This window comes from Saccoglossus kowalevskii, chromosome 21, assembly GCF_978046115.1.
Source record: "Saccoglossus kowalevskii chromosome 21, keSacKowa6.1, whole genome shotgun sequence".
Classification (NCBI taxonomy): domain Eukaryota; kingdom Metazoa; phylum Hemichordata; class Enteropneusta; family Harrimaniidae; genus Saccoglossus; species Saccoglossus kowalevskii.
In genome coordinates, this window is record NC_140661.1 from 26340010 (window position 1) to 26350268 (window position 10259).

Below are 10259 nucleotides of genomic sequence, written 5' to 3' on the forward strand. Positions count from 1 at the left end.
TGAGTAAGGTATTTTAGCTACAGGAATAGCATGCCAAAAGTCACTTTTCTGATGTTTTTTTGACAACTGGGTGTGTAACATCCGACCTTGCACTGCAAATGAGATGTCCATGCGACGTAGTTGCTCTTGCGATAAAAGTTTGCGGCGCGACATGGGTACCATGTTAGACTTTGAAAGAATGAAAATAACAAGATACAGGCACATACAGCTATATCAAAGTTACAAGTACTGTCTCATTGAGAATAAATGTTTTGGTAAAATTGGAAGTTTGTGATGAGGCATAGATGACATAAGTTTCTCTTGTCCCTGTAGGGTAAGTTTGACGTTGATGCTGTGAAAACTGTCATTACAAAAACCTAAAAGCTTGTGCCAGATATTATACCAGTTTCTGAATTATTTAGTGCTTTTGAACGAATGCGAAAGCACGCATGCACATTTACAGAATGTCTATTCTGAAGGTGGAAATAGTTTGAGTCCTAGATTGGTTAAGCAAGTGAGATATACATTTAGAAGGCTGGGCGGAATGCTGACTTTTAAATGGTTTTATTTCCTCTATTGTATTACCCAAATAAATCAAATGCCTATGGTTAATTATGAAATCTTGTTCCTGCACGTGTTGTTCTACCAGGTCAAATTTTGACATTGAGCTGAAGAAACTGACGGCATGGGATTGGTGCTGGTGCCATCGTGAAAGTAGATCGGCTGCTCTGTTGTCCACGCCAGACAGATGAGTTGCCCTTAGCCGTATATTGCTGTTATCAACCAGATATTCCTTGCGATTTGAAGTAACTGCTCATCTCTGCCAGACCCACAATTAATGATGTAAGATTTTCCCGATAATTGCATTGATTATAGCCGTAGTGCAACTAGAATGGCTGTCAGCTCCAGTATATTGGCATTGTGGTAGGAAAGGGCTCAATAACACTTGTGTGTTTTTGTAGCCAGCCACCACAACCAGTAAGGCATGCATCCGTAGCTAGTCGCATATCTGGTGCTGAGAACAGAGTTTCTGGAATTGTGCTGACACCGTTGTAACCACGCATGAATGCGATCCACCATGATACGTCCTGACGGAAGTAGGCACTGAGTTGGTTGTCAACATGCACAGTCTGCTATAAATGCCAGCTTGCCAATGAGTGCTTGAAACTCTCGTTTAGTGCACTTTTTTATGAGTCAAAACTTCTTCACTGAGTTTTGCTCTGGGATACTAACTTCCATCTTTATTGTGTCAAATTGTTTTCCCAAAAACGTTAAACAGGTGGTTGGTAGGCAGCATTTTTTCAATTGATATCCCAAAACCCATATTTAGTAATGGTGTCTTTGAGTGTGTCATAGGCTTTCTGTGCATTCCCTGAAGCCTCTCCTCTTGTAAAGTCATTAGTGTAGCTGGTGGCGTGGTATCCCAATTTGAGATAAATGTGCATGAGCCTGGTTGTTGTTCTTTGATATGCCATGGCGGCCGATCTACGACCAAATGGAAGTTTTGTATTGAAGAACTCTAATCCCCTCCATGGTAGTCATGCAGATCGACCGGAATCCATCAGTAGCAACGCCATATATCAGCCTTTAATGAAAAGGAATCTTGGCCATATTGGTTTGTAATTTGAATCAGGTTGTCAAGCAACGCCGTATGTCATCTTTGAACGAAAGGCAATATTGACCATATTGGTTTATAATTTGAATCAACTTTGTCAATTGATGGGTACCAAAGTTTATATGGATCACCAAGAAAATTGTCAGTGGGTATGCCGTCGTTGACTGATGTGCCTACTGGAAAAGATAGATCAATGACAGTTTGCCTTTCAGTCAACCCTTTCTTTGGTACAGATGATAGATGAGAGAATGCCAACAGCAGTGATATATGATGAATTTGTTTACGCGTATCTGTAAAGCTTAAGTGACTTCCCTGATCCAGTACCTCAAGGGGACGCGATATTGAGACGAGACGAGATTCCCCCCAGACATGTGTGGAGAACCCCATGGAGAAGAATTCCCCCCTGATACGTGAATGGAGATCCCGGGCAGGTGTTTAACACACATTGACATCCTGTGAAGAAGAGTGAAATGGCGAAGGTGTGTCTTTCTTGCGAACCGAACTAACAGCTTGACCACAGAGACAAAACCGCGCTTGACGACTAACACCGTTAACAGTATGGCACCGATGTACAACCCCGGCCCCCCACTCAGGATCCATAGGGGGCCGCATGCGCGTTCCCATTTTCTCGGGAAAGGGGGTACTTTTTGACGATCTGTCTCGGGAACATTTTCCCGAGAAAATCGTAGAAAAGGGGGTATTTTTTGCTTGTTTTCCCGAGATTCTCAAAATAGGGGGTGTATTTCAAAACACTTCCCGAGATATACAAAAAAGGGGGGTTTAAAAGGAGTTCTAGACTGAAAAGTTCCCTAAATAGGGGGTGAAATTCATCGGAAAAGCCCGTGAAAGGGGGGGTTAAATTTTCTTCTTTTCCCTAGATAGGGGGGGGGTAAAAAATGAGGGAACAAGCATAGGCCCCCCTAAATATAGGGAGTGGGGGGGCCGGGTGTACAACGCTGAAGAGATGAAAACTTTGGAACCCCTTATGAAGGACAAGTATCGGATAGGACAGTATAATCAAGAATTGAGCGGCATTAAAGACAAGAAGATGATAGAACGACCCGGACTAACGCGATGACAAGAGAAGACGCTTATAGACTTTGATTAGAACTTTAGCTATCTGTGTATTGCTTAGAGAACCGCTCGGTGGACACTGTAACTGACACTGTGTAACTCAAGACGTTGAACACTTTTTTTCAGAATCCTAACCATATTGTTCAGTATGTAACGTATTTCTTGCTTTTCCTATCGTTTTTTCTTACCGTTTTTTGTGATATCGAATTGTATGTTATGTAAGCGCCCAGATCTTTGTTTTGAACTGATATTTAGTGACGTGCGAGGTCCTTTATAACGATTTAAGCGCGCCTCAGTGGACAAGTATTTGCAACACAGTGTTATGAGTTTTGTGAAGTTTTATGAAGTTTTAATGAGTTTATGAATACGGAATATGATGGGAAAAGTAATGTCCCAATGAGTTTTCAGAGTTTTGAGATTTGTCGATGTACAGAGATATCGACGTTTTAAGAGTTGTTTTTGTTTACGTGTTGTTTCCGGAATACTTCTGACGCTTTTTGAGTGGAGAGCACCTTTGTAACGTTTTTAATGTCTTTTCGGGATGAGAGGTGGTGCGCTTATATACGTATTGTTTGATAACGCCCGAGAGACGCATCCCTGGTAATCACGTGATCATGCTGTCGACGGCCGCGATTAGCTGATTGCTTGGTTACACCGCCACGCCTTAGTTTTTTTGACCTTTTTTGACCTTTTTTATTGAGTTTGTAACCTTAGTAACGGAGACAGTGCAGCGAAGGGTTACCTCAGCGAACTGTTTGAGAAAAGCGAGTCGATTTGTAGCCTTTCCCTTGTTTTTTGATTTATAACCGTTGATTTTTGAGACTTTATAACCATTGTATTTAGACTTATAATCAGTTTATTAATTAGTGTGTTTTCTTTTTTGATTTATACCTTTTATTAGTATTGTATTTTACCCATATGATGATGAGTAGAGGACGGTATCTTTGATTTATGAACGTGTTATTCCAGGAGGCATTGCTCAGTTTGACTGAAGGGATGTATGATGAATTTGTTTATCTGTTGACCGACTTATTTAGTTGATTATTAGCGAATGGCTGTGTTATGTCTGTTATCGTTTAGGCAGGCAAGGTCCTGGACGGAACTTGGCTCAGTGATTTGGAACTAATTACGAGATAACCGTTGCTATTCGGGCTACTATTTCTGACAGTTGGTATTCGTAGTTTGTAATGTAGTGAACGATTAATCAAAAGATATGACGTATTCAGTACTTAGTGTGATTGGCTTTATGATTGAAGGTTACGCCCTAGAGTCTTTTTACTGCTTTGTAATTGGATAGAGTTTTGAAAATGAATGAAGTTGTTTTAGTTGGTCTTAGCGAGTACAGCACGACAGACGCAGTCCAGTCCAGTCCTAGAGAGCCTTGAGAAAGTCCAGTCTTGGACAGAGTCTTGGATCAGCCTTGGGATAGTCTTGGGGATTTTTCCCCAGGGCGCTGTGTCTTATAGAGTGCTCGACTGATCGACTAAGACGAGAGTTGAAACGTATTTTGTTGTGTGTGTCTTATTTGACTGTAAAGCTTAAGTGACTTCCTCGATCCCGTACCTCAAGGGGACGCGATATAGAGACGAGACGAGATTCCCTCCTGACACGTGTGGAGAACCCCGTGGAGAAGAATTCCCCCTGATAGATAGTGGATTTCCTGAAAATGGGCCGGTGAGTGCTCCAAGCATGGTTTTTTGAAAATATATAAATGAGATGTGAAATTGATGGCAGAATTGTGATTGGGGTAGCACGCTATCTGTATAGTTGATTGGCCAACCAAATTGTAGAAAGTCTGCGATAATTTTATCATAATAATCACGTAGCTATGTACGCCACAGTTGCACATTGAATGTTGATGGCACGGTAATTCGCTGATTCTGGTAGTTTGTTGATGGCCAGCTGATAGTCGGTGGTTCGATAATGCTGGTGTTGGTTAAATATAGGTGTTTATTCCTAATGTTTTGAACAGTGTATAATTGGCACTTAAAGCGATTTGACGTAACCTTGTTTGTCCCTGCAATATCATCATCCAACTACTTGTGGGTATTTTGGTTGTACTGTGCTCCTGAAACTGAAATATATTGGTCTGGTGTTGTGCTACTATGTCATACACCAAGGAGATGCATGTTTCATATGAGGTAACTATGGTTTGCCCTTCGGTGGCGCTGTCCAACAGGGGGAAGCGTTTTTGAAGTTATGTATTTGTCCAACGCTGGGACACAATGTGTGTGAGAAGATAACACAATTGAGGTATCGGTGATGGTACTGCTGGGTCCGTGATTAATATAACTGTCACTATTATTTGTATATTGGTATATGGTTGTCATTACTTTGGTTTGTGTTGGCAGTCCTTGGCTGAATGTGTGGCATTGATTTAGCGTATGAACAAACACAGGCGGCAAATATGATACTCTGTCTCACTAGTCTGGTTTTGATGATCACTCCCATGTCTGCATTGCCCTTTTTGGAAGTTGCCTCAGTAGTGAGTCTGATCTCTTATACCGCTAGTCTACCTATTAAAGAGACATCTTGCTTTAGTATGTGAAAAGTCACCGTTCCAAGCTATATTTCTTTCAGTACTTCGGCATGGTAACTGCGGACTTCGCATAAGTATACAACTCACATATGGGTAGTATGTCAGTACGGTGGCTGGTTCATAGCTTCTTGTTTGTTCAGGGTCTTGGTAAAAGATGATGTAAATTTCGCCCCTTGTCAATGTGTCAGTTGGTTGTAGGGCAACTCATCTGTATTTGAACCATGTGTGGCCAGTTTATTTGTAAATTTATGAGGTCATGGAACTATGTACAACACTTGGTCAGTCGACTTTTTTGCAGCACCTGATTTTGGCTTCTTTTTCTTTATTTTAGGGTGCATTATTTATGGCCTTGGTTTTGGAAGCTTCGTTTTTGGCAATTTCTGCCTCGATTTGTAATTCAATTTGCAGTTGTTTTGGGGACGAAGAGCCTTTAGCATATCTGTTTTGTCCTGAGAAATTGTTAAACACCAACTATGAATCAGTTTGCGAGTTTCAGTTATCTTATCTTGTATTGGTGGCGATGTATTACATGTTTCGTCGTCTTGCTGGTGATGGTCGCCCTGATGGTTCTCGATAATTATGTAAAGGTACTTAACAAGGAGAACAGTGTCGATGTGGACGTTGATTCATGAGGATTTGGCGGATTTGTTCTTAGAGACCTGATAACAGATACGAGAAATCACAGTCCTTGTCCTGAGAGTAACTTAATCCAAGTTTAGTCTAGTTGAAATAATCTGGTTATTTGTGATTGCAAATTGGAAACATGATTGTCTGACATTTATATTTAAATTGGATGGTTGTTTGATTGAACTGGAGTGTTTAGCATCAGCATACACTAGTGACACTGATAGTTCAAGAATGCAAAAGAAATATCTCATTTCTGTTTGAGGTTATATTGTTCAGTATTGTTATATTCAGTCTGGTAAGAGGGCTTTGATATAAAAACAACTTGTTCAATGCATTTGGTACATTCCATTATTAATACAATACCCCAAATCATTCTTTTAGAATATTTTTGACAGGCACTTTCAAATTTCTGACTTAGTTGTACTTGCATCATCTGGAAGTTTTAAAAACCATGTGAAATGAGTACTTCTAATGCGTTACTGTGATAACCACGATCAAAACATAAAACCACACAAAGTTAACATGAACAGTTTTATTTGGCAGAGCTCAAACAAAACAAAACAAAACAAAACAAAACAAAACAAAACAAAACAAAACAAAAAATATATGTTGCCCGTAACACGAAATTCGATTACTGGTTAATTGAACATCGCGTTGCAATATGGGCGTGGTTTCGCAAAAGGGGTGATTTTTAAAATATGGGCGTGGTCATTCGTGTAACTTGATGTTTTCGTAATATATCTTCCTATACACAGATTGTGATCCAGACGAGATCAATCGACAGTTTGTAATCCAATGTAATCGAATCGAATGCAATCCATTGACATCAAAAATGTTTTCAGATATAAGTCAACGAAGACGAAAAATATTCAACAAAGATTACTTACATGCCAGTTTAAACAACGAATGAAAGTACTGGTTTAATCAGTGAACGTTCTTCGTCCCTAGCTGTGTTTTTTCAGGTAGTTTGTTGTTTCTCTCCTCGTTACATTCTGAGAAGTATGTAACCCATGCTCAGACTGGTCGACTCTTGCGTGAGATTTGCACAAAATTTCTATATGCATTCTGTAATATGTAGTTAAGGTAGAGGTCTACTCATAATTTTTGAGAAAGTTATCATAAACCGCATGACAATGTTCATTTTTTTATTATGTGAAATTACGTAGCTAGTGTCCCATCTCCTGTGAAATAGCATTATTGTGTCTGTTGAAGTGGCGTATTTTGAGAAACTTGTACTTATATTTTTCAGAAAATCACTAGTTTTAAATTAATTTAATAGAGCACCATGTTAAAAAACAATTGTATTTTTTGACACTTTTTAAAACCCTGATTCTATAAATAATTCAAAAAAAATATCCAATCTTTTACAATATATGTTATTTTTTCAGCTTACGTCACCAGTACTCAGTTTGAAACATTGCATAATATCACTGCCAAAGGAGCCTATGGTAAAAGCGTTATAATACTAACAAAATCGCCACTATCTGCTAAAATAGGCTGGTGACCTACCTTTTTTTTGAAAGACAATATCCTTATTTTACTCTGGAGTACAATTTATCAGTAAATTCTTGGTATTTGCATTTACGAGTTGGCTTCTACCTCAAGGCGGTCGAAATACAATAGAAACAAAATTAATAACGGCAAGTAAAACAAAACAAAAATAGTAATAAATGAACAAAAAGAAAAATTAAAGAAAATTAAAACAAAACTTGTTTCCATTATGATTTTTACTGTGTGGCTGTCTGGGTGGTTTATCATGCATGTTTTTTATTATCTTCAAAATTGTAAAGGATATTTGTCATAGTTACCGAAATATTTTCGCCGTATCAAAAAAAAAAGTAATTTATATATGTCTTGTCATGGAATTTTCAATTTGTTATCATCTTGTTAAAAATCGGATAGCGACCCATCCAAGCGTCCTGCATTCTAGATATCAAAGCAATGAAGCATCGCCCAAAGTATGAAAGTCCAACAGGTATTAAATGTATTTTCTGCCGTCGTCATCGGCGCTAGCTTCTGTATAACCCAGACATGGAAATAATTGGCAATACAACTAAAATCATTTACATTGTACAGTTAAGAATTAAAATGAGATCAAATTTAAATATATACATGGTCCATCTGTGTACGGAATTGCATTAGAATTGCAAAGAATATTACTAAAATAACATATGTGCGTGCATCACACATATAATGGACTGCTACATGAATATCAGTCGGCTACTTGGAAATTGCTTTGCTACTTGGAACAAATCGATCGGCTACTTGAAAATCATGCCGCTACTCTTAAATGATCACACAGTTGGCCACATTCGTGTTACCCTCCGTGAAAGCCTATATACAGGAATGCAATGCAAGCTTTATATGGAGTAAACAGATAGAAGCTGGGAGCTTATCTTCAATACAGGTCTAATAATAGGCATCTCTGGTAGCGTGCTTATCTTTTAAGTCTTCTCCCTCCAGCTCATCCACTGTCATAGGGTGGGGATCGTTTGGTGAAAGTATATCACCACAATTGAGGCAGTGCAGGAAATATACCGGTAACGAATACAATAAATCAAAACAACACAATATAAAATAAATAAATAAATAAATAAATAAATAAATAAATAAATAAATAAATAAATAAATAAATAAATGGGGTGCTAGTCACTGGAATCAGCAAGAAATGGGAATATACAATAAATAAATAAAACTTGGATCTGATCGATGCTGCAGGTAACACTCCATTCTCCGATGAACAGCAATGTACAATGTTGCGTTCCTTCGTATCTGGCACACTGTCGAAGCAGCTGCACTACAATTTAAACTCATGCTCTGTATCCAGGGAGTATCGGCAACTGCACTGCTATCTGCTGCTACTAGTAGCACCGGTACAACATGAGTGTTTCGGGCAGTGAGCATCAGTGGTTCCTGTTGATCAGCAGGGATAACTTACTGTACAGCACGTCTGCATATGTACCCTGTATAGGGTGGCTCACTGGAGTCAGAATTCGGCATCACAGGATGTTACAGGATCACCTTCCTGACTAAAGTTTTCACACATAGAAGCATAATCAGAGCAATGAAAACATTTATTTTCCATGTACACAGTGTGACAGTTTTATTTACATTGATTCATCATTTGAATTGGCAAAACACATAAGTTGTATCGTAGTGAGTATATGAAAAATATATAGAATATTTCTTTCTGAAAAAAAGAGTCAAATTGCAGACATAGATTATGCGGGAAAGTAAAAAAAATAACAAAATGTAAATATGAATACAAAATTAATCATAATACATTAATCAATGTTGCTTTAATTATTCATAAAAATAAGATACAAGATATTGACATATCAAATAAATCCACAAAACCTTGCATTTTTTTTGTTCAATTTGTAGTCCAATTAATAATGATAAGTGGCAGTGAAAATCTTTTGTTTAGTATTTCTCAACTAAATTAATCACTAAAATGGCATATTGTATGCTGGGTTAATAAAATATAATATATTTTGTTATTTCGACTTTAGTTACATCTCTGTCATTAACACCATAAGCACATGTGTTACTAATAGAGTGAATATGGTATTTGCAATTTGGAAGAATAATTAGAGCAGAAAGAGTTAGAGATTCCAGAACATCACAGCAATTGATGGCCATTTCACAATCTTGAATATTGGGAAACATACCTTTCCATCTAGCTACAAACTGATCTTAAAGCAGAGGAGTTGTCACATGTATATCATACAGCCATAGCATGACGTTGTTTACAAACAAGCGTCTACCCATGAGACTTTAAACCAAGGTGCATTATACCAGCAAATGCTGGATGAAACAAGAAAATAAAAAATATTCACTCTACACGTCTCTAAACTTTTTTTTAACTAAAGTTAGAGATAATCAAAATTGAAAACTGATACAGCTTAAAAATAATTCAATATACAGGTTAGGGAGTCTTGGCAGAGTTGCTGCAGTGGAAAATTATTAGCAACAGACTAGGGAGTCCAAACAGGGATGTTGCACTAACCATTACATAAATATGCTTCAGTTAAAACATTTGTTGTGACAACATCAATTACATTTATCAAAGTAAAAAAATTATACACCAATGTTCAACTCTTGATATTTTACAAGATAATAAATGAAAAAATATCAAAAGTTGACAACAGTGAACAAAAATTTCCTCGAATTAATTATAGGGCATTCTTTAAAACTTAGTGAAAATGTAACTATAGCAACGTACATATTTCCATAAATCTGTGTTACAAACTCCGAAGGACATTTAATCATTTTTCTCTGGAGGATTACTCTTTTGAATACTAAAATTCACATCTTCATGTATTTTTTTTAGTATGTTTTGGGTAATTTGGAACTTAATATTTTATTTTGCCTACAGATTGAAACATTTTGAAAAAAAGTGGAAAAATGAAGGGTGAATTTTGT